General features: G+C 42.9%; 1 protein-coding gene across 6 annotated transcripts in view; it reads right to left on the reverse strand.

The window, feature by feature from the left end:
• Nucleotides 1-26,124, reverse strand: part of BOC (BOC cell adhesion associated, oncogene regulated) — a 263,018-nt gene that overhangs the window by 77,808 nt on the left and 159,086 nt on the right. The window contains exons 1-2 of one of the 6 annotated variants that reach the window (XM_033855821.2): nucleotides 1,678-1,758; nucleotides 675-1,244 (exon numbers count right to left, since the gene is read on the reverse strand). The gene's annotated coding sequence lies outside the window, so the exon portion shown is untranslated. The other 5 variants (XR_004526403.2, XM_033855822.2, XM_073804221.1 and 2 more) reach the window with 5 other exon arrangements.

Consider the following 26,124-nt stretch of genomic DNA (forward strand, 5'->3'; position numbering starts at 1 on the left):
AGTTACACCAACAAAAACTCCCAAGAGAACAACCCCAGGAGGACCTCTGGACACTCTCACTTCAGCCTCGGCCCTTCCACCCCTCTAGCGGGGGATGCTTTTCTGGGACTGTTTTGCACCCGGTCCGTTCGGTCCCTCATTTGGGTTTATTTTTTTTTTTTTTTTTTTTTTTAATTTTTAAAATTTATTTATTATTATTATTTTAAAACTCCGAGACGGTAAACCCTCACCCCCTAAGAGGCCAAATGGGTGTGCGGTGGTGCTGTGTATTTGCCGACCCCTTGTGGGTTTCTCCCCAGAGCCCCGCGCTGGGAGCCGGAGACCGGTGTCAACCTCCGGGGAAGTTTGGGAGGCTGTCCGGGCCCTTCTTCCACCGGGAAGCTTCCGGGAACGACCGTCCAGACCGCACCCGCACGGAACGAGATGCGGCGGCCCCGGGCCTGGAGGCGGCCACCCGGCACCCCGCCGCCCGCCTCGGCCGCAGCCCCCCGCCGGAGCCCGCGGGCCGAGCGCTGGGACCCGCTCCCGCCGCCGGCGCGTCCCCACCAGCCACCCGCCGGCGCCTCCTCGGTATCGCCCGGCCTGCAGCCGCCTCCCGCCCCCTCCCCTCCCCAAACCAACAAATAAACACAACTTTTTATGAAAAGAAAACAAACTTCAGCGACGTGACTCACCTCTGGTGCAGCCGGCTCCTGGGAAGGGTGAGCCGGGGCCCGGGGGCGCGGTGGGCGCAGAGAGAGCCACACAACCCGGTGCCGCACGGACACACAACCCGCACAGTGACACCCAGGGACACACAAAACGGGAGAGCGGCGGCCGCGGGAGCAACAAAGGAGCCCCGGACCGAGAAGCTGCGGGCCGGGGAGGGAGGGCGCGTGCGGGTGCGTGCGGCTGCGGCGGGCGTGAGTGTGAGTGTGTGTGCGCCTGTGTGTGTAAGTGTGAGTGTGCGTGTGCGCTCGCGGCTGCTGACACCGGCGGGCCGGGGCTCAGGGTCCCTGCGGCAGGAAGCGGGGGCCGCGGCGGCAGCAGCGGGAGGACAAGGCAGGGGACGCCGCGCCCTGCGCACCCGGTCCCTCCATATGGAAGAAGCTTTTTTGGATGACTGAACTCGCAAACAATTCCTTCTTTTGCTTCTGCCTAGGAGCCTCCCATTACCGCGCGAGGAGGAGGAGGGGGACGGGGGAAGAGGAGGCGGGGAAGAGGGGGAGGAGCAAAGTGGAGCAAAGAAAGTCTTGGAAAGGAAGCTGGGAAAAAAAAAAAAAACAGTACCCCCAAACTCAGTTTTTCTCCTAATACCCATTTTTCTTTCTGTTGCGCCTTAGTCCCGTGCTGTCCCCAAACTTCACTTTCTTTCCGGTACCAAAAGCAAAGTCCTCCGCCTTTCTCCCACACCCACGGGCTCCCCGGAACCCCCATTTCTCTTTAGCTTCACCTCAGACCCTTGCTCTGCTACGCTATCCTTCCCTCCTTTCGCCCAGTCTCTTCTCCCCAAGTCTTTTTCTGACAGCCCCCTTCTTAATGGTCTCCTTCATTCTGCAAACAAATGATTGGATAAATCATTAAAAGTAAACTCTGTTGTTAAACGCGCCCCTAAATGCCCCCCAAATGGGGCAGCGGCTGTCGAGAAATTTATAAGGAAACCACAGCCCCAACGCTACCTCCCCGCGACCGACCCACCCGGTGGGTCGGGGAAGGGAGGGTTCGCCGCGTCCTCCTCCGTTGACAGCGCCCTGCCCTGACCTCCATTCATCATCCCAGGATGGAAGAGCGAGGAAAAGGATGGGGGGTGGGGAGGCGAGGGAGGGGTAGCGGCCACAGAGAAAAGTTAGTTACGTCCTTGTGCGCGTGTGCGTGTTAAGCCCTCCCTTTAGTGTTGGGCAGAAAAGCATTTAGAGTAGCGGTTCTCAAACTTGAGCTGCATCAGAACCCCCTGCAGGCTTATTAAAACATAGGCTGCAGAGCTCCACGCCCAGAGTTTCGGCTTCGGTAGGGTCTGAGGTAGGGCGGAGAATTTGCATTTTTAGTAAGTTCTCAGGTGGTGCTGATGCTGTGTGTCCAGGGCCACGTTTTAAAAACTACTTTTCCACGGTATTGAGAAGTCAAGCACGTACTGAGTTGGTGGCAAATGGGTCCCCTTCTTAATCTGTAAGTGATGAAACATAGTGAAGGGTCATCCAGTCCACACCCTTATACCGAGGCTGAGGAGACCGAGACCCAGAAGGGTTAAGGCAGGCGTTCGCTGGAGTTTGTGCCAAAGTGGGAAGGAACCGTTCTGAAAGCGGACAGGCAGGCAGGGAGTGGGGAGAAGGAAGGTGCCGCCTCCTTTATGGCAGGAGAGCCGCACTGGGAGGCAGCAAGCTACCATGTGGCTCTGAGAAAGTCACCTAACCTTTTTGGGCCTCAACTTTATTTTCTTCAGTTTCTCATCAGTAAAAATGCATACTTTACACCAAGTATATGATTTTAATTGAATCTGAATCCAAAGATGTTTAAAAGGGCAACACAAACATCCTTTAATCAATATGTTGTACTATTTTTTTCTCATGCTTTTGGAAATCCAGGCATGAGCCAGTTTCTTTATTGATGTATCTGGAACGTTCAGCTCCACGTGCCTGGATTCTTGGGTCTGTCCCCAGGGGAAAGTGGAGAAAGGGGATGATCCATTTTCAACAAGGTGAAAAAGACTATATACTCCTTCCTTGAACTATGCACTTGTATTCTTTCCACTCCTTTCTTCTCCAGTTCCCTCCCTCCCCACTTTCCTTCTCTTATCTCCAACATTCTCCCCCTAACATTCTCCAAGGCCTATTTTTCTCTCCACTCAATGCCCATATCAGCTTCCACCTTCTTACCCTCCTCGTCTAGGGCACAACTCACGAGTACAGGCCTGGGGCCCATCCTGGGTACAGAACTCTCAATTTCCCAAGGGAATGGGCCAGCCAGCCTTCCACTGCAGTGAAAACACTCCCTCTCCCCAGAGCCCCCAGCAGAGTATTGAGCTGTCTGTTTTTCAAAGATGACTCCAAGTCCCACTCTCACTGATAATGTGGGATACCAATGAGGAACCTATGCATGAAACGCTCATATTGATTCTTCTATATTCTTTTATATACTATTCATGGATCAACATCTCAAAGATGTCTCTTACCCCTTCCCATTGTCTTCTTCCAAAGACTTTCCCCAGGACTCTTGATTCCCTCCATTCTGGCCTTTGGGTGTCCCCTATACCCTGAGTCAACCAGTCAGAGCGCAACAGAAAACAAAGAAGGTTGAAGTCCTTACCAACATTATTTAGCCAGGAGAAAGACCCCAGGGCCTGTACTTCCCTCCATCCCAGGCTGCTCGTGGCGTGGCGCTGCTCATCTTTCCCACAGAGTTCAGACAGAATGCAGATCACAGCCTAACCGAGAGGGCTTAATTCTGCCGCAGCGCCAAGCACACTGTTGACAACTCACATGTGTTTATTGTTTTTATGGCTCTTTGTATTAACATAATTGCGTTTATTATTATTACCCCTGTAAGGACATTGTATCTCTGAACTCTCTCCCTTTGCCTGGAGCAAGTTCCTTGCCTAATTCTCCCTTCCCCTCTTTATTAGTTTCCCTATCACTACCATCCCTACCCCACTCTAACCGCCCAGCCATCTCAAAACAGAGTGTGGGCTTGTGATCAGGTGCTCTCTGCTACTCTCCACTTTGTTCATGGTGAGTCCCTCTGGTGTTTTGCTTCCTTGAGGGCTATCTGGGCCTCTATCAAGAAAGCAGCATTTAGTATGGAAGTCACATTTATTATGTCACATTTATTATGTTGGGGGTGGGTAGGCAGGGATTGTAGATCCATATAAGTTGCATATCACTAAACTGTGCAGAGTGAACTGGAAGGAATCGCAGTGAGTGACATGAAGAGAGGATGCTCCCTCCTTAGTGTGTTATAGACACTCCATTTGTATCATATGGACAGGGGGCCCCTTCGTGGTGAAGGATATCTGGAAAGAATTGTGCTGAGAAAATTACTAACACGTAGGCAAAGAGAAATAGGGACTTGATAATCTCCCCTCTGTTTTAATATAAATCTGTTTTCCTCATTATAAAATATGTTCATTGAAGAAAATTTAGAAAATATGGAAAAGCGCCAAGAAGGAGGAAATTACCTTAATCCCACTACCTACGGGTAACAATGTTAACATTTTTTTTCCTTAGTCATTCTTCTCGTTTTTGTTTCTCATCATACAGATCCATAGTTCATCTTCACTGAGTATATGATTTTAATTGATCAGAACTGGAAGATGTTTAAAAGGGCAGCATAAATGGATACTTTTATTCAATATTTTGTATTTTTTTCTTATGCATTTGGTAACTTAGGGGTCAGTTTCTTCACTGATTCATCTGGTACTTTCACATTTTGTAAAATTGTGTTCACTGTAAACACAGGTTTTGATCCTACTTTTTAAATTTAACATTGAAATGTGATTATTTTCCCCATGTCATTAAATCTTCTCCAAAGTTCAACTTAAACAGCTGTGTGCTATTCAGAGAGGTTGTTATTTATTCAACCATTCTCCTATTGTCATGTATTTAGATTATTTCTATTTTTATTATGATCATGCATCACAGTTGACTAAACATCTTGTCATAAATCTTTATTTACAATTCTGATTATTTCCTAAAGGTGAATTCCTATGAGTAGGAGTTTTGGATCAACGGACAGAACGTTTCAGGGCTTTTGGCTGCTGTTGCAAAACTGTCCTGTCGTGGCTCCAATATATATTTTCATCTCTCAGATCTCCACAACAATGAGATCATCAGATACAAGGCTCCAAGTGGAGACTTGATTGAATTGTCCACTTTGGATGACTACACAGATAAAGAAAACAACTGCCAATATTCACTACAGTGGAGACAATGCTCAAGTGGGAAGGGTGGAACAGTAATTTCTTACTATGTGAGCTCAGTTATATTTATGAACTTATTTAACCTTCCCAACAACCCCCTGAGAAATAAACTAACATTTATTGAGCACTTACTGCTCACAGCCTCTGTGCTGGATTTTGTGTGTACGTGTGATCTCGAATCCCCACAGCAACCCTTTCCCGTAGGTTTCATTATCTCCATTTTACAGATATGGAAACTCAAGTAACTTGCCTAAGATCCCTAGCAACTAAGCGGTGGTACTAATTCTGAAACCTGGGGTTTTTCAAGTGCAACCTATGGTTTCCCTGCAGCTGTTTCACGAGTTACAGGCTTCTTAGTGGAGTAAGAAAGGCATATTAAGAAGATGCTTGAATTTTGTCAAGCTGTTAAGGAATCTTTTGTGGGCTTCCAGATGACTGTTTTTTTTAATAGGACATCCAAATACATTCAAAGAGCTAAGGTGACTTACTAACTGTAATTAATAGAAGAGTCCAAGGATTGTATACCTTAAGAGAATGCTGTTCTGATGTATGAGTTAAGATATCTAGATTAAAGACTACATATTAAAATTCACAGTACTAACAATAATAAGAAAACTGGCTTTTGTATACATTCTTATTCCCAAAGCTAATGTTTGGATAAAGACTTTTTATCTTGATCAGAGGTGCTAGAAATAAAATATTTGTGCGTCCAACTTCCTAGTTTCAAATTCTAGCTGTTGAATGTATAGTTTTTATTTATTAAAGAAATATCTGAAAACATTTTCAAAATAAATGCAAAACTTAATTCATTAACTTATTATTAGGAAAATTAGGGAACTCCCTAGTGGTCTAGCGGTTAGGACTCTGCACTTCCACTGCAGGAGGCATGGGTTCGATCCCTGATTGGGGAACTAAGATCCCACGAGGTGCATGGCACAGCCAAAAAGAAAAAAAAGAAAAAGGCAAATTAGCCCTCATTTGCTCTTTAGTGGGCCATTAACTAGCTGAGTTGGCCTACCTCTCCATGCTGGTTATCACAAGGGCTGCCAGAGAAGGAATGTGCCCAGTTGCTCCAAAATATTTGATGACTGAATGAAGAATGATGAATAAAAGTATGAGATTGACCTCTGCAACAATTAGTAAACAATGCAAGACCGTGTGTAATTAAACCCTAAGTTGTAGGTTGAGGCAGGATTACAGGTGAGCCTGGTACAATGCCATCTACTCCGCATTCAAGTTGAGCTGGCTGGGACTGACTTCTGTCGTCCAGTGCTGCCAGCTCAGGTGTTCCTACTGGCCATGTGTTCTTTGACTTTAAGGAGTCATTCTCCAGATTCCCTTGAGGCTGCCTACAGACAAATATACCTTAGGGGGAGGATGACATAAAAAAGCAAGATTGTGGGATCAATCTGGATTTGGATCCAGTCTTAAGCTGTATGAGCTTGGATACTCTGAATCCCACTTTCTTTATCTGTGAAAATTCAAAATAATATATATGAAGTATCTCTCTCAGTATATGATTCTTAGTGGGTCATCTGGTGCAAATATACCAGTTGTTTACAGTTAGCACTTATTCTGATCGGTCAGTTCCAATGCCTTGACCATTATTTTACATATATATTTATAGAGTACCTTGGTGGGTACTCTATAAGTGGTAGTTATATTAGTAAAGGTTTGGGTCAGAGGTACAGCTAGGACAGAGAAATGGAAAATAGAGTAATCCAAGGCCATTTCCATTACCCATGCTGCATGCTTGATTTTCCACACTCCTTAATTCTCAGACAAATGGAATCTGTCTGTTGACACTGAGTTCTAAGAGACTCCATTTTTCCATGATATAAGATCCTCTGATGCAAGCACAGGCCCCATTTAGTCCCAAATGAAACCCCTACATTCGTCAACTCCCTCCATTCTTTCTCCCCCTACCCTCCTCGTATGTTAGGCTGAGAAACGTGGATCCTGGAGCTGCCCAGACTCCGTCTGTCTGATATTGTGAAGCTGATGGCAGTGGAGGGCAGGAGGCGAGAGACTCCAGATAAAAGCAAAAACTCAAGGAGAACTTGACCTTAGTGCTTTGATACCGAACTCAGTGGGTAACAGCCTCCGTTAAATTTGTTCAGTCAGCCATTTAAGAGGGAAGGAGTTTCTCACACATCTTGGAAGGGTATTTAGCGACGAGATGCTTCCACGGAGGGGGAATCAATGTTCTGGGGACTGAGCAGAGCAGAGTCAAATGCCAAAGCTGCCATGGCAAGCTTAGAGACAGGTAGTGTGCGGGCTTGTTTTGCTCTCAATATATTATTTTCTTTCTCTTTCATGAGTTACCAGGGATTTACTAGGACTTTTGGTCACAGCAACAGAAAACCAGCTGTGCCCCACCTTAACCTCCCCCACCCCACTTCTTTGGGTTTCGGGGAGTAGCCCTCAGGGCACAGGCCATGAGGAAGAAAGGGGAGTTGAGAGGAAGACAGAGATACTGGGCTGGTGATGTTGTATGAGCCTCCCCACTACCTCTCCAACTCAGATTCAGAACCCAGATGCATCTTCTTTGCCTTCTATTGGTTGGATTCATCAACTAGGAAGTGGAATCATTTGAGGCTTGGTGGGCGCAATTTGAGAAGCACCTTACCTATGAACCTCTGCCTGGGATAAGGAAGGGCTAAGAAAATGAATCATACAGCCCACTGATTCTCTTATTCCTTAAAAAAAAAAAAAAAAAAAAAAAAATCCATAAGCCTTGTCCTTGTTTATCCAGGAGAGGTGAAGACAGGATCAGTCATGTCACTGCCTTACTTAAAGTTTATGAGTGGCTCCCAGCTCCCTTGGTCTAATGGGACAAGTGCTCCATGCGCTGGTCCAGCCCACCTCTCCAGCCTGGCTCGCCCAGGGCCCACCTACCTGTATCTTGCGCTCCAGCATTCCCTTGCCCTTCCTCAAAGCACCACACTTTCTCATGCTTCCCAGCCTGCCCAATTCCTGTCTTCCCTGACTAAACCTTTTCTTCTCTTTTGTGTTCACCTAACTCCTACTTACTCTTTAAGATTTTCCTCTAACATTACCTCCTCTAGAAAACCTTGCCTGAACCTCCCCTCCCCAATTCCACTTGTCCTCCATGGACTCCTCTTCTTACCTTTATTACAGCATCTATCATGAGCATTGTAGTGGTTAACTGTGGGTCCATCTGACTTCTCCTCTTGACTGGAATATCTACAAGCACAAAGGCGATCCCTGCTTCATCTTTGTACCCCCAGTGCTTAGCCTGATACCTGGCCCAAAATGAGTGCCCCATATATAAATACTTGAACGAAGAATTAATAAAATCAAGTATCTCTGTCATAGCAGTTGAAGCCTAATGGATCTATACAGTCTGGAATGTTGAAAGGATACCAATAACTGGTACTGCACCTGAGGCGGAATCATAGTTATCAAAACCCAGGCTCTTGCCTAAAGCACGTAAAGACTGATTTGTCTGAAATATAAAGTTGGATGGCTATTATCTAGTATTTTGCGTTTAGATGCTCACGGTACGTTTGAAATGATAGCACATGATTGGCATATATTGTTTTTACTTTTTATTTTGAGTTAATTATAGATTCACATGGGTTGTAAGAAATAATACAGAGGTTTCCCCCTTACTGGAACACAATATCTAGCCTAACTGTAGTACAATATCTTAAAGATATCTTAATAATATCTTAATAACTGACTTTGATATATCAATCATTGCCTTTATTCAGATTTTGTCATTTTTACTTGCATACTCATTTGTGAGTAGTTGTATGTTTTAAAAATGATTTGTAGGTTATTGTGTGTGTGCATCCCAGCCCCTAAAAGTCTGGCCACCATCAGTAAGAGTCAGGACCATGCCCTTCTGGTCCCGAAAAGAAGGGGCTTGAGTCTTTTCCAAAAGTCTGTGGCAATGGGTTCATTCCTGACCTGGTCTCTGCTTTGCACCCTCTTTGACCCTTCCTTGAATGTCTTGTTCTTCCTCTGACAGGTCAAGAAAGTTCCTAGTTTCTGGAGGATGCATGATGAGTTGGAACAATTCCACCCACCATTTTCTGCCATTGGTCAACACACCCAGGGGTAGGCTCTATTATTTGCAGAGTTCAGTGCAAAGTGAAAATGCAGGGAGGGTCCCAGTCAGGAGTCAGGGAGTCAATCTCCCTTTTTCATACCCACAGCAGAAAGGTGACCCCCAAGGAGTTGTAATCTCTACACCAAGACACACTAGGGGATGGGCTAGAGGCCCATGTCCAGGTTTCTGCTGAAATTCTGTGGACCTGCCAGCCTAGGGTGGGGACAGCCACTGCTTTGCCGTTCTCTGAGATGCAGGGTGGGTACATGCTGTACCCCAACCCACCCCATATTTATGCTCAGGCCCCAACCTGGGGCAGAAGGCAACTGAGGAGCAGGTATGGGGAAGGGAAGGTTGGGGGAAACTAGGGCATGAGGGTTCAAAGGAATGCACAGCTGAGAACTTATCCCAGGCAGGAAGAGGGAGGCAGGACCACATGTGAGCTGAGACTCCAAGCCTCCAGTGTATGCTTCATCGTCCAGTCTAACTTCATTTACAAAACACAGATTCAAAGACAGACTTTCAAGATGGCAGCCACAGAGATTAAAACCAAGCAAGAGGCCCTTCTAAGTACAAGGCTCTGTGTAAGCACACTGACCACTTTCCCATGAAGTTGCCTGAACACACCAAACTCAAACTTTCCTGAAACTGTAACTTTCTACTCTCCCTTGGGACAGAATCATCTCCTTTATTCTACAGTGGGGTCTAAGAATGATGGCATGGAGCAGTGAAACTTTCTTATTTGATTCCTCCTCAATGAATATGAGTAATATTAGCAAAACCCCACTTATATAGCAGAAAAAAATCTGCTTCTTTCTCTCTCTTTTTTATATCTGTCTGATGTAAATCAAAAAAAAAAGTTAGTCTGAAATCAAACTGCCTTAGTGAGTAACACCATGATCTATCTAGCTGTCAGAAGAACTTGGGAATCATCTCTGGTGCCTCCTTTTTCTTCACTATTTTCATTCAGTGGTCACTAACTCCTGCAGTGCCACATCTAAAGTCTCCCCAGAATTCATTACCAGCATTCAGTCCCTTCTGCAAGTGCCCTAATCCAGACATGCATCATTTCTCATATTGCAAAAGCCTCTTGATTAATCTCCCTACTTCCCATCTGGCTCCATCACTGGTCCATTTTCCACATTCCTGATGGAGACACATTTAGAAATGGCAAATTTGATCATGCCACATCTGTCTCTCCTCCTGAAATTGTTCAGTGACCTCACCACTTTCAGGATGAAATCAAACTCCTTAGCAAAGCACACAAAACCTTTCACACGGTCCCTAGCAAGTATCTCCTCAATATGATCCTACCATTTCCCACTCCTGACCCTATTCCCTCCCTCACCATATAGAGCTTCCTTAGGTCATTCCAGATCATTCACTTCTCTAGGTCTTTGTGTATGTGGTGCCCTTGCTTGGAGTACCTTTACTGACTCTTGCACCAAACTCCTATTTGTCCTGCAAAGCTAAGCTCAAGTGTTAACTCCTCTGGCCCTTCTTGCCCACCTCACCTCCCCAGCATGTGAGAGGTGCCTGTTAACCAAGGACCCATATCACTTGGTGTTTACCCTTATCATAGCACCTACTCACCATTTTAATAATTGTTTCAGGCCATCATGTTTCTCAAGCACAGGGGATGCCATTCACACTGTGGTGTATTTTCAATTTTCCTTACTTGATGTGAAACTCTTGAAGCCGGGTCCTGGGCCTTAAACATCATTGCACAACTTCTGGAATATGGTAGGTAGTGGGTAGTTGTTATCTGAAGAAAGGAAGGAAAAGAAAAAAAGGAGAAAGGAAGCACTGCAGCTGCCAGCCTGTAATATTTCTTTCTCTCTCAACCCTGGTCCCAAAAACCCTCCCCCCATCAGCTGTTTGATGTCTTAAGAGACAATATAGATTGACAGCACAGCCAATCTGATTGTGCAGACCTGGGTTCCTTAGGTGATGGAAAGTCATGATTTGACCAAATTTGAAGCAGTGGCTGCATTACAGACACAAGTTGGCTCCTCAACTTGGGCCCTTCTGATGTGAAACACAGAGATGCTGAAACTTTTCTCCCTCAGGAATGACCAATCCATAAAGTTCTAAAACAGTTTGAAAAATAAATGGAAATGCCTAGATATATACAGCTAGAAAAAAAATGTCAGTTTTATGAACATAGAAAACAACTTAAAAATGCATAACATGCGGTTGTCAAAACTCATAGAACTATACTTCACAAAGAAAATTTTACTATATATAAATTTTTAAAAAATGAACCAGGATGAAGGAAGAGCCCCAAATGGAATACAAACTATAACAACTGAACCTAACCATATTGCAAATGAATAACAGAACCATAATGGAGTGGGGAAGAAAAAAAGTAAGTTACTTTGGAAATCAGTATTTTGGCTGGATACTGTAAAACTAATGGCAAAAAGAACTATACACAAGTACTGCATTCTAGTTAGTAAACTTATTTTTCATGGGGATACAGATTAGCAATTCTGAAACTACTTTGTGTATATACTAGGGTTGAACAAATACTTTAATACACTGTAGATAATGAAAGTCAGGCTTTTCACTGTCAGAGTAGTAAGTTACAAATAAGGAAAGAGGGAAGGCTAGAATGAAATCTATGGTTTTGGATGAGAGTCAGAGGTATCAGTATGAACTCATGGTTTAAAATATATATATATATATACTATAATATACGTATATACACACACATACATATATCTATCTCTCTCTCTCTCTCTCTCTCTCTCTCTCTCTCTCTATATATATATATATATATATATAGTGAGAGAGAGAGAGAGAGATACAGAAATAAATATAGATGTGAATACATACCTAGTATGTTCCTAGTATTCATCCATAGATTTCCTAGCTCTATCTGCTGAGAGGGCCTAGAAGCAGTGACATCCCAGTAGCAGTGAGCACACCCACCACCTAAGTTTTGGTTTTTACATCCCATTCTCCAATCTAAAGAATTAGGGATTCTTAGAAAAGTGTTTGATTCCAGGGCTGGGGTGGGATAAATACAAGTTGAGACAGGAGCATCTCATGCTGCTAGAGAAGCAAGGAAGTACCCGAAAAAGGCTGGGTAGTGTTGAAATGGCAAAGTGGCCAACCTGCAGCCAAAGCTGGAAAAATTTCAGCAACAAAACAAACAGTCATTGTATTGGATTATAACTCATAGAACAAAATAATTATCCATGAATCCATACTGATATAAATCAATAATTGAATGAATGAGGTAGAAGGGGCAGCTCTTCCTTACCGAAGAACTCCAAATAATAAATGTAGAAGCAGTTAGGGAAAAACTTTATTAGAACACCACAGCAATAATTTTTCAGGCCAAGAGCGAGTGATGGATGCTAAAATTAGTGGGCAAAAGTTTGAAGAGAAACAAGGTGTTTGCACAGTCTTGAAGTATCACCCCCAATATATTTATTAGTCACAAAGATGAAAAAAACCCTGCTTTTACTGTGAAGAAGATAGGAGATACCACCAAGTGATTAATGTTAACATCACTAGTGGTAAGATTTTTTGATGTTATGCAACCCCAGTATGATACACTGAGAAGGACATATCACTTCTGTGGTATTCTTGTCCCCAAATGGAAAACATCAGACAAATAAAAATTGAGGGACAGTGTATAAAATAACTGACCAATACTCCTCAAAAGTGTTAAGGTCAAGAAAAGACTAAGGAACTGTTGCAGATTAAGAAGACCAAGGATCCATGACAACTGAATGCAATGTGGGATCCTGGATTGACTCCTGGAGCAGAAAAAGGACATTAGTGGAAACACTGATGAAATCTATACAGTCCATAGTTTAGTTAATAGTATTGTAATGATGTTAGTTGCTTAGTTTTGATTATTGAAGTTGGTTGTTAAGGATGGTAATAATAGAGAAATTGGGTGAAGGATCTAAGGGAACTCACTGTACTGTCTTTGCAACTTTTCTGTAAAGTTACTTAAATACAAAGTTGAAAAAATGAGTGGGGATCATGCAGGTAAAAAGCAAGATGGAGACAAGAGAGAAAAGGGAGAAAGGCCTGTCTGAAGTTCTCTAAGAGTGAACAAAATGCACTGCAGGAATGGCAGCAAGTTCAGAATGGCTCAACAGAGATGGGAGGTGGGAAATTTTTTTTTGAAGCATAATGGAAAAATCAGTTTCTCACTTTAAGTCGCTGATTTAAAAACTGGAGGCCCATTCAAGCAGCCATGGACAAGTGCTGGCCTTCACAAATGTTAAGGCCTATTCTGGAGTTATGGACAGCACCTCCAGGACTTGCTCTGGATGCTTCAAAAGGGCAAGTGAGTGCTTGGCCAGGACCCAGGTTGGGGCTCACCTGGAGAGCCTGGGGACTTGTATCTCTCAGACCCCGCAGACACTTAGGTAGGGAAGTCAAATCTCAGAGTTACTTCAGTGAGCATGGAAACAACACAAGGACGTTAGGGGTTTTGGTCCAAATTTTAAGAAGCATCTATTATCATAGCAAAGGGGTCCATGCCACTGGGCCTGTATGGGTCAAGTCACTGGGCCACATCTTCCTCTAAGCTGAGCTCAAGTGGGTCTTGCCACATTTGTCTCTGGGATGATGACCAACTCCCCTTTCTGCTTGCCATATAATTTCTTAGATGTGTCACAACATCTTACAGGTTTGGGAGCCATTCTATTAATACCTATAAGGTGATTTGGGATATCGCTTGTCTACCAGAGTTAACTTTATAGTTTCATTCTCAAAAGCAATCTTGTTTCCAATCTAGTTGACCATCAACATAGACATAGTTTTCATGACCTCACTCACCTCTCTGTCAAAGATTTTTGAAATGAACAAAATGTTGAGGCAACTAGCTGTGAAGCTGAACTACAGGAGAGTGTTGAGGTGTGAGGGGGATAACTGACATATCTGCATTCCCACTGATTGCCAGGTTCCTGCAGCAACTGTGAAATCATGGATCTTGGAATCAGAAGACCTGAGGTGGGTTCTGGCGCCACAATTTCCAGCTGTATGGATTTAAACAAATCAGTAAGACTTACACTTCGTTTTCTCATCTGTAAAATGGGGATAATGGTAATACCTATCTCACAAGACTATTTTAAGAATCAATAGAGATATAACATGTGAAAGTACTTTTCAAAGGGTACTTTACTAATGTTAATTTTAATTTCACTGTCCCAACACAGTGAAACATATGGCATTTTTTAAATGTTAAAAAAAACTCATAGGCACAAATTTTTAGAAACCAATAATTTCAGTGAACCCATCACTTTTGTTTTTAACCTAAAACATAATTTTCTGCACTTAGCTATGTAGTCAGATGTGAAACGCGGGATTCTTTTCTATGGTATCCTTAGCTGTGCGAGCCCAGTGTGGTTGCCAGGACCATAAAAACAGAAGGCTGTTGATCATTAGTCTGTGTAAAACACAGCACTTGGGCATCTCACTTGGAACTCGCTTTTTAACTTGTTTCAAGAGGTGGCGCTTAGAACTGAAAAGAGTATTGTATGCCTGAATGAGTGCACCAAAACACCAGGCCAGACTGGGGTGTGGGCACCCACTTATGTGTGCAACTGCCTTTTTACCTAATTAATCCTCTCCTTGCAAGCCTGAACACGGCCTGTGAACTTCACATTCCACTGGTAACTGGAACTCTGGGTCCTACAAAACCTGGAAGCTTTAATGGAACGTTATTTGTTCAGGGCCCTTGAAGCAATGATATCTAATAGAGCAGAAGCGAAGAGAAAATGCCCTGAGCTTTAGTAAGAACAGTTGATTTCCATCACAGATCAGGCCCTGTCACTCCCCTGCTTAGAAGCCCTGGAGGGCTCCCCTCCTGGACAGAGTCCAGACTCTTCTCAACCAACCCCAGCTTCATCTTTCCACACACTCAAGCCACTCCCACCGCCCCCACTTCCCACATCCCCAGGCCTGTGCTCTCCAAGTGTGGTTGGCAGACTACCTGTAAGAAAATAAACTGGTAGTGTTTGCTTAAAATGCAGATATCCTCGCTGGCCCTCAGGGCTACTGAATCCGAATTTCTGAGTGTAGAGACCTCAGGACTCTGCAGATCAAAACTAGCTCCTCTAGCCATTCTTACAAACACAAAAGGTTGGGGGACACCTATCTAGCCACACTTGTGCTAACTCTGTTCCTTGAACTCGGCATGCATTTTATTTCTCAGTCCCTCTGCCTTACTCTTCTTTTCCTCTCCACAGACTTACTAAGGAAAGCTTCCTTTATTGAGTACCTTCTGTATGCCAAATGCAGCCTATACATTAATGGTACAAGGCCTAGCTCACAGTCATGGATTCTCTGATGCCCTTCCTGATCCCTCTCCAACAATGAACAAAAGGAACCGAGCACTTACCAAGTATCAGGTTTCACGTGCAGAGAGGAAATAGAAATAAATTAGGCTCAGTTTCTGCCCTCAAGATGCTCACTCAGAGTGACAGAGATCTCATATGTCTGTCCTCGTCTCTCAGTTGAGAGACCATAACCATAGCACTGGAAGAGACTGGAGTGTCAGCCAGCCCAGATGAGGAGGGGCTTTCTAGCAGCGAGATGCACAGGCACTTTTACACCTGGAGTTCATCACGCGTCAAGCCAGCAGTCCTTTTCTTTTGAAAACTGCTTCACTGGGGGAATGCCAAAGCGCTCTTCTAGTAGGTTTGATTTGCGTATACGTTTTACAGAGGGTAAAACTGAGGCTCTGGTGTACTGAATTTCCTTCTGTAGTTCTTCAAGTAAGCTATGGCAGAACTGAGTATATGAGAACTTCTCCAAGTGTGTGCTGGCATGGAGCCCACACGTCATCGGCCCTTACTTAATGTGCTCCAAGTAAGAGAGTGAATCAGTGAATGATCGGTCTGCTTTATAATCTTCTAAAAAAATAAAACAGGCTTCCCTGGTGGCACAGTGGTTAAGAATCCGCCTGCCAGTGCAGGGGACACGGGTTCGAGCCCCAGTCCGGGAAGGTCCCACATGCCGCGGTCAACTAAGCCCGTGCACCACAACTACTGAGCCTGCGCTCTAGAGCCCGCGAGCCACAAATACTGAGCCCACATGCCACAACTACCGAAGCCTGCGCACCTACAGCCTGTGCTCCGCAACAAGAGAAGCCACTGCAATGAGAAGCCCGTGCACCACAATGAAGAGTAGCCCCCGCACAGCAACAAAGACCCAACGCAGCCAAAAGTAAATACATAAATAAATTTATAAAAAATAAATAAATAAAAAAAATAATAAACCACCTCTGACAGAACTAGCCTGGAGCTTGAGTCTCTTTGCTCCCATACTGAATGTCCCTCACATTCTGAGACTTTGGGCCTACCCCCTTTTTTTTGGTCCCTTGTTCTCTTTTCAGATTTTTAGCTTTAATTTGTCCAAACTATATTTTTCCCTTAATTTTGCAAATTAATTTCTTTTTCTTCCTAGGTTTTTTACTTGGTACTTTCAAAGTTTCTTTTCCTTCTCCCACCTTATTTCTCTCCTCTCCCCATCCTGCTTCCCCCTCCCTCTCTCCCCCGCTGCCCCTTCCCTCCCTGTGGCCCACATCCTGAGTCTGAATGCAGTCAGGATTAATCCAGCAGGGAACACGATGTCTGAGAGCCCTGACAGACTCACTAAAGCGTGCAGCAGTGATAAAAGGCAGCTCTGATGGGCTCTGTCAGGAATCCCTGAGAAACACTGATGGGGAACCTTTGCTAACCCCTTTCCTGGCTCCAGGTCCCCAGGGCCCACAACAGGATCATACCTAGAAAACCCAAGGGAGAAAAGTAGAGAAACCAGAAAGTCTCCTTCCCATCCTGGCACCCTACACAAGAGACTTTTCCCCAACAGCCCAATTCTCTGGCTCTTTACCTGAAAAACCCCCTGGGTTAAAATTGTGAGTGGCCACAAACTTTCAAACAGCCCTGGATTGTTGAAGGAATGCCATAAGGCATCTTAGGAAAGAAGCTTGGGTAACCTGCTTCTGGCTTGTAAGGAGAAGGATGAATGATAGGAAAAAGGATACCTTTAAAGCATCTCTGATCCAGTATCTAGGGGGTGTGCATATATGCACATGCATGTACGCATGAACATACAAACATACTAGGGCATTCTGCTTCTATTTCCCCTCCAAGTACATCCAATTAAAAAGGATTTTCCCAGCTCAGAGAGTTTGTGGGTAGGTAGGACAAGAAACAGCACCTGATTTATTACCTAGTGAATTTGGTCTACTAAACAGCACAAACTTTTACCCAGGTTGACCTAATTAACAACAAAAAAAAGGTTGATACACTCCATGTAGATGAAATAGAAAGATTGAAATAATTCCCAGTATTTATTCATGTTTCCACTTTTGTTTTGTCCCCTTGGACTTACTCAATTCCCTAGACCCATTGCCTTCCTAAACACCTCCACATTAGTCACTACCAGCTGTCTGTACAGTGATCAGCTTCCTTGTTTCATAGGGCTGCAGCCTGGTTATTTAAACATTGTCCCACTGGTACTGTCTGTCTCTGGCTCTCCCTCTCTCCCCTTGACTCTTGGTCTCTCCAGCTCCATTATCCAGGTAGGCAGGGGCCCAGCCAGGCTAATGGCTGACTGTTGGGGTCTTCTGAGATAATAAAGGCTGGGTTTCTAAACAACCTCAGTTTAAATGCTCACCACGTCCCGAGAGCCTGAATTTTAGCCCCTTTCCATTATTATTTTAGCATAAATTAGATTTACCTGGTTGATACTAAGGTGATAAATTGCAGGGCTTTAAAGTTTCCCTGAGGAAAAACAAGGTAGTAATAACATCCAATCATTCACCAAATAATATGCAAATACTATCGTCTGCCAAGGTCTAAATGCAGTGGGCAGAGGTCTTCATGGCAATCGTGGAAGGCGGCTACTTCTTAAAAAAAGAGAAAAGCAAATTCAGTCATTTTGCTTGAACAAATAATCCCTGAATTCTTATTATGTGCCAGCCATTCTGCTTGGTTGTAGAGACATGAATGACACAGGTCTCTGCCCTCGGAAGCCCATACAGGCCTTTGGTGACAGATGCTCTGAGAGTGGCTCAGCCAGTGGGCTGGGAGACCTCAGAGTTGGAGGACTGAGGGAGAGGCATGGAGAGAGAGTAAACAAATCAATGACGTCTTCCAGAAGGAGGTAGCACATTAGCTGTGGTGTGAATAAAGGGGGGAGGGGAAGAAGACTTCAAGCTGTAGAGATGGGAAGTAGGGACATTCTAGGAGGTAGAAGTAATCTGATAAATGACAGAGATAAAATTGCTCAGAGGACAGATTATTGAGAACTTTCAATGCTAGGCAAAGTTAGGTTTTCTTTTACAGTCAGTAGGGAGTATTACAGGTTTTTGAGCAGGAAACTGACATGATTTGAGCTATGGTTTATGGAAGAAGGTAGAGATTCAAGCTAGAGGACTAGTCAGTTAATTGTAATAACCTAGGTGAGATGTAGTGAGAGTCAGAACTGGATAGTGGGAGTGGGAATTGAAAGAACAGGTGAGATGTCCAACAGGCACATGAAAAGATGCTCAACACTGATGCAAATGAAAACTATCAATACAATGAGGTATCACCTCACACTAGTCAGAATGGCCATCATTAAAAAGTCTACAAATAATAAACGCTGGAGAGGTGTGGAGAAAAAGGAACCCTCCTAGAATGCTGGTGGGAATGCCACTATGGAAAACAGTTCCATATGGAACTGTGGAAGTTCCTTAAAAAACTAAAAATAGAGCTACCATATGATCCTGGAATCCCACTCCTGGGCACATATCTGGAGAAATCTCTAATTTGAAATGATACATGCACCCCAGTGTTCATAGCAGCACTATTTACAATAGCCAGGACACGGAAGCAACCTAAGTGTCCATCAACAGATGAATGGATGAAGATGATGTGGTGTGTGTGTGTGTGTATATATATACACAATGGAATATTACTCAGCTATAAACAAGAATAAAGTAATGCCATTTGTAGCAACATAGATGGACCTAGAGATTATCATCCTAGGTGAAGTAAGTCAGAGAAAGACAAGTATCACATGATATCACTTATATATAGAATCTAAAAAAATGATATAAATGAACTTATTTACAAAACAGAAATAGACTCACAGAGATAGTAAACAAACTTATGGTTACCCAGGAGATAGCGGCGGGTGGGAGAGAGATAAATTAGGAGGTTGGGACTCACAGATACACACTACTATATATAAAATAGATCAACAACAAGGAACTACTGTGTAGCACAGGGAACTGTATTCAGTATCTTGTAATAACCTATAATGGAAAAGAATCTGAAAAAGAATATATATATATATATATATATGTACGTATAACTGAATCACTTTGCTGTACACCTGAAACTAACACAACATTGTAAATTAACTATACTTCAATTAAAAAAATGGTTAAATAAAAGAATAGGTGAACATGAGAGAGATTAATTTATATTGATGTGTGTTATAGGTAGTAGTAAAATCATAACTGAGGCTTTAGAAAATAATAATATTAAGATAGAAATCTCGGGTTCAAGGTGGTTGATTAAGCATATGCCTTTATGGTTTCACTCCCCAAAATATTTCCAATAATACTAAAGGAATAATAAAAAAGTTATCAATTCTCTTTAACCAGGATGGAAAAGGGCACAAGAGGCTTCAACATATTGGTGGAAGACTAAAAGTAGAAGAAAGAGCAGTGACTGATGGAGCAGTGCAGGGGAGACAGGGCTGACAATGTACATGCAGAGACGGCTGCAGCCAAGGAGGAAGCGGTCTACATATAGGGAGAAAAGGCAAGACTCGACAGATTTAACAGTCAACTTTCAACACACCCCCACCAACTGCCTGCATAAGTGCCAGGTAGTCAGGTATGTAACTCCAAATGGGAGAAAGGAGGGGGTCTACTCTAAAGAAACAGAACAAACTCTTTGGAGAAAGCCAAGGGAACTATTGTGGAAGCTGGCACCTCTGGCCTTTAGGTGTCTCAAAGCAAATGGATCGTCAACTGTCCCATCACCCCTGGAGTAAATACTCCCTTTTGATCTGCTTCACTTGTGTACACAAAGCTCAAACTGTATCTGCCTGTTGCTTTATATTTAAATATGAATGAGGAACCAAAGATCTTATAACATGAAGGAAAGACATGAAGAGAAACTCATATGAAAAGACTGGAAGTAGGAGAAAATTCAGAGAATCAAAACAGAACTGTAAAAAGGACCTACAAGTCTTGTTTTATGAATGATTTCTCAAATCTCTCTGAGAATACAATAATTTGTAATAGCTTAAGCAAAACAAGAACAGGATGCTATTTAAAAGCACTTAAAACTATGGCTACCTGAAAAATAAAACAATAGTAAATTTCTCTTCTCAGTTGGAAAGTAAAATATAAAGGAAATTTCCTAGAAAATAAAATTTAAAAGACAAAAATGTATAAAGATAAAAGAGACAGAAAATATTACCCCAATTGTTCTTATATCTGATTAATAGAAATATCAAAATAAGAAACAGAGGAAATGAAGGAAATAAAATTATAAAATAAATAAGAGAATTTCACAGAACTGAAGGACATGAGTCGTCATATTAAAAGGTCCCAATGAGTACCCAGCATGGTGAATAAAAAAATGCTCACCTAGACACCTAGTTGTAAAATTTTAGAACATCAGGGTGAAATAGAAGATCCAAAAACTTCCAAGAAACAAAAACTGAACACAAAAAAACAGAGAATGAGACTAGGATCAACATCAGATCTCTCAACAGAAATAACTGAATGTAGAGAACAGTGTCTTCATTTTAGGAGAAAACTTACTTAAACTTATTCTATACCCTGTCCAACCATCTTATCTGAGGATATTCAGAAAGAGAGAAAAGTGGGAGAGAAGAAGGGAGGAAAAGGGAGTGAGGGAGGGAGGGGAGGAAGCCAGAGGAGAAATATATGGTATCCAGAAAAAAAACGGATCCAAGCTAGATCAGTGCACTTCCAGTAGTTCCAGTACAACAGCTGTGCAGCAGATTAAAAAGCAGAGCAGGAGGGCAGAAGGGTCTAGAAGAAATATTTTCCAGAAAAACAATTGGGTGGTATCAAAAGAAGCTGCATTTGTTAAATGCAGCTGTAACAAAGGCAAATAAGAAAGAGGGGGAAGTGCCTCACAAAAGCCAATAGAAACTCCAGGAAGAATCAAACACTAAGAAAGTGAGGAAATATAATCATTGTGAGGCACTTGGCATTGCAGTGGATAAGTATTACAGAGCCATAATGACGTTAACATAGTTTATTGATCTTGAACTTTTAGGGTCAATCTACAGATGAAAAATGGAAACTTAATTACGATTGAAGAACAGAATATAATGTTATCAACCTTGACAACGTAAAAGTTACAAGAGGATGGAAGATGGGATATGGAAAAATGGAAAAAGGATGCTAATATCCTTATTTTCAAAGTGGGAAGTCAAGAAATATAGCCCGCAGGTGACAGAACTATGCATAAAAGTATAATTTAAGTCTGTAATGGAAATAAACAGAAAAACTGAAAATAGAAGAAGTGTTGGGTTACATAGTGAACTAATTTCTCATCTGTCATAATAGCAAGGTTTCCCACCACCAATGCTATAGAGTCTTCTGGGTCACATGCCACAAGAGGCAGGGCTGCTTACACTGTAGCCTGGACCTGCTACGGAGCCCTTTTCTGCTGTGTCTCACTCAGAGCAGGCAGCCTTTTTGTGTCCCCCAGTATACAGACTGAAACAGTGGAATGTGTTGCCTCTAGAATCCAGAGAGGCCTATCAGGCGGCCAGCCTCCTCCTTTGCGCTGGGGGTGCTTAGTAAAAAAATAAAATAAAATAAATTGTCTTTTACTTTGGGATCCCTAAAAACTTCCCAGAAGTGGTAGGTCCCTGAATCTTCATAGGATTCGTCTTCCATCTTCTGGAGCATATGCATTTTAACAAGACCTCCAGTGAACTAATCACCTGTTGTTCTTCCTGCCTAATCAGTGTGGTCGTCCATGGAAGATGTGATATTCTTTGGGATGGCCTGGTAGTCTAGATCTCTTTGGGTTATATTATGACATATGCAGGGGAGTTAACATAGCTTTAAGGCAAATTGTAAAGAAATATTGCTGTTCATTTCACATGAATGCAGACTGTTTCTGGTTCTCTTTTCTCATTGGGATTGAAAAGAATGCATTCATTCACCAGATTAATGGCCACATGCCATGTACCTGCAGCCACGTTAATCTGTTCTAAAACTGATACCAGGTCTGTCACAGCAGTTGCAGTCAGTGCTACTAGTTGGTTGTCCTTGCAGTCGTCTACAGTCATTCTTCAGGATCCATCCAGTTTCTTCAGGGGTCAGACTGGTAAATTAAATGAAGATATGATGGGAGCTACCACTTCTGTGTCCTTTGGTCTTTAAAGTTGGCACACTCCCTCCCCAGGATATGATATTGGTTTTGATTTCCTATCTTGGCCCAGCATTGGAGGATGTTAGGGGAGGTTTAAGAGGTTTCCATTTGGGCTTTCTCCACCATAGCAACTCTACTCAGCAGGCTAAGGACCCATGAGGTGGTTACTCCAACTGCAAGCATATCATTTCCAATTATATACTTGGACACTGGGGAAATGACCCCTTGGTGTATCACAGACTCAATGGGTCCACTGTGAGCCAGACTTTAGTCAGGACTCCATTATTACTTGGTTCCCATAGTCCCCTATTCTAACAGGGTGGGGGGCATATGATGCTTTGGGTCTCTAGGTATCAATGTCTACTGAGACCCTGTGTCCAATAGTCCTCAAAATACTTGATTATCCCCCGCATTGCAATGTCTAGTCACTGGGGTAAATAGATCCCTTTGGGGAAAGATGAGGGGAATGATCATAGTATAACCTTGCTATGATGTCACATCTCATGACTCAGTGGGTTCCAGATACGAAAATAGGCTCAGGTCTGGGAACTGAGTCAGAGACCATGACTTTTTATTAGGGCGACTGCCCTCAGCCTCCCGCTCCTCCATTCTTGACCTTTTTTTGTAGATGCTGAGCAGCATCCTTGTTGGCTGCCCATCTGCTTTGTCTCGTTCGTACTTTATCAAGCTCAGCACCTCCCCAGCCAACTTCTACTAGGATTTAACCCTAGTGATTAGCCTGTCATCCAGAAGAGGAGTTGGGAGCAGCTCTTGAGGGGGTGTGGCCTCTGGGGAAGGGACCTCTGCAGCATCTTCCAGCACAGGGGAAATGTTACCTCTGACTAACAAGGAGGGAGCCAACTCTGCAAACTCTGAAAGTTTAAGGAAGTGGTGCTTGTAAAATCGAAATCTTCAGGGGCATCTGTCCTATCGATCCCATGCTGATTCAGGGTCCTAGTATTTTCCAACAAGGCCCCTGATTTTAGCATAGCAGACCTGCCTTGCTGAGCACTCAAATATCTCTGGAGCTCTTCAACTTTAACTATGAGATTTGTTTTTTGCACATTCTACTCTTAGCTGCATCTTTGTCAGCTTCCAGAGAAGCCTTCTGGCTTGTACATTTAGCTCGTAGCTGCTTACTGATGGCCCTGTTTCTCATTAGCCCTCTGCAGGGAGTCAATGCATCTAATCGGTAACCAGAGGCGCCACTCTCTTTGTAGACACTGTTTCCCACGTGGTTTTTCAAATTCTTGACTCACTGTACCTGCCGTGGCATCACCCTCCATGGAGACATTTTTATCTCCTGTGAAACCTTCAGGGATAGGCCGCTACTGTGTGACCATCTGTGCCACACACATCACTTACGATGGTGTCCTCTTGGCCCACTGGTTATTGAAGGAGTCAGCCTCAGAACCCTATTTATTGCCCCTATCCTTAGACCAGTCCTGGCACCACTGTGTTAGTTTAGGTCCTCGTTTTACAGATAATGACACTGAGATTTAGGATTAATTCTTAGGGTAAGGATTTTGCTGAAGACCACACAGCATAGGATGTGAACGCAGGTCTGGGTCTGTGCTCTTTCCATAAGTAAATGGGGAAGAGGTAACTGATGGATGAAGGGCACCTGAGGGTGAGCCATCTTCTGATCCTTGGCACATAAGCCAGCCTAAATAAGGCCTTGGCCCAACAGAGTTCCCAAAGAGCTAAGGGGGCCAGTGTTAGTCATTGTTTAGCTATATCATACATATTTAGCCTCTTAAATCTTCTCTGACAAATCATTTCTTTCTACTCCCTTAATCATCCTTGAATACCTTCTTATAATAAAAATACACAGAGGAAGATGTGGCTGAGAGCTGGGGCCTGTCTGGGGCGGGACTGGAGGTTGGATAAAGTCCGCAGCCTGTTTTCTGCTGAGATGGACAGAGCACATACTACCAGCCCTGTGCAGACACCCTGCCCAGGGACCAGCCCTGAGGGCAGCTGGCGACTCTGTCTGTTTATCCTTAGAGCCTGAAAAAGACTCTTTGCCGACAAGTGTAATCTTTCTTGATAAACATATTAATTTTCTGTCTCAGCTCAGTGGAGACGATCCCTGGATCTGTGATACAAGCTCTAATAATATTTTCTATTTCTATGGTGACTTCTTCTGGGTTGGCTTAGACAGTAGAGGAGAAAGTCAGAAGTGACCAGTGTCCACAAAACAGCAGCCTTTGGCCTCGAAATGAATGAGATCACAGCGTGCTATTCTGCTGCCATTGACGGGCAGGCGACAACTACTAAGGGAGGGTGAGGGGCAGATGAGCAGAGTCTCAGGGCCAAGTAAGTGTCCCGGGCAAGTTGACAGGTGCTTGACCAAGACCACCCCTGTTCAGCTCAGCTTACTATTGACTGCTGGTGACTCCAGCGCCTCGGAGCCAGGGGTTCATGGTACGTAATAGTATCCACCTCACAAGGAGTAAGTAATAAAAAGCAGATTAAGTATTAGCTCGGTGCTTTGTGACCACCTAGAGGGGTGGGATGGGGGGGGGGAGGGAGATGCAAGAGGGAGGAGATATGGGGATATGTGTATAAGTATAGCTGATTCACTTTGTTATAAAGCAGAAACTAACACACCATTATAAAGCAATTATACTCCAATAAAGATGTTTAAAAAAAAAAAGTACTTAGCAAGTGCCTGGCAAGTACTCAGTGCATGTTAGCTATCACTATTAAGAAACCTATTAAGTGTACCTATTTTATTCTCAGAGGATGGATTTATATTGACAGGACTTTTGAAATAGAAGTTCTGAATCCATATGCAGTTGGATCCATCAATCTTTTACTTTCTTTTTTGTTTCTCCTCCCCTATTATATGATAAATATATACCTACATTTTCTTAAAGTTATTTTATGGTTTACCTGTTTCTTAATGTTTACCTCCTTGATCCATCAGGAGTGTATATGGTATGAGGTAAGGAGATAATTTAATGTTTTTCCAAATAAACAATTTCCCCAAAGCCACATATTGATTTGAGATAATACTTTCCTCTTATACTGATTCTTCTGTGTATTTTGGGTTTACATATTACAAAGCAACTTCTATACTAACATTTCTCAATAATTTAAAGTTAATTGTTTCCCACATTAAGGATTTCTATTTAATAGTTTACATTTAAAATCCTGCTCAAATTATTACTAACTCTAGAATGGACTCCATATACTGTTGGTGAAAGAGTAATATAGACCAACTTTCTGGAGAGCAACTTGGTTTGAAAATGTTTATTTACCTAAATTGTTCCACTCCTGGCAATTTTTCCTGATGAAAAATAAATTCAGACAAATATTTATGTATATATGTATATTTATGTATAAAGCCGTGCTCCCACTACTGTCAAAGCAAAAAGATGGAAACAGTATTTTTTGAAAGGTATGGTTATGCAAATTATATTACATTTATTGCATAGAATGTTGTAAGTCATTAGAACCATATTTTTGAAAAAAAGTAATAACATAGGAAATGCATTTTTATATTACATGAAAACACAGTATGTAAAATTTTATATTTAATATTATCTCATTATGTTTTTTAAAAATTAGCTTTAGTCATAGTGGCCTCTGTTCATTTCCTTGAACAAACTCTTTCCAGCCTCAGGGACTTTGCATATTCTGATTCTTCCCCCTGGAAAATTTTTCCACCTGTTCTTCATAAGGCTGTTTTTTTTCATTCTTTAGGTCTTTGCTTAAATGTACCATTTCAGAGAAGCTTTCCCTAACTACCC

Source organism: Tursiops truncatus, chromosome 4 (assembly GCF_011762595.2).
Source record: "Tursiops truncatus isolate mTurTru1 chromosome 4, mTurTru1.mat.Y, whole genome shotgun sequence".
Classification (NCBI taxonomy): Eukaryota; Metazoa; Chordata; class Mammalia; order Artiodactyla; family Delphinidae; genus Tursiops; species Tursiops truncatus.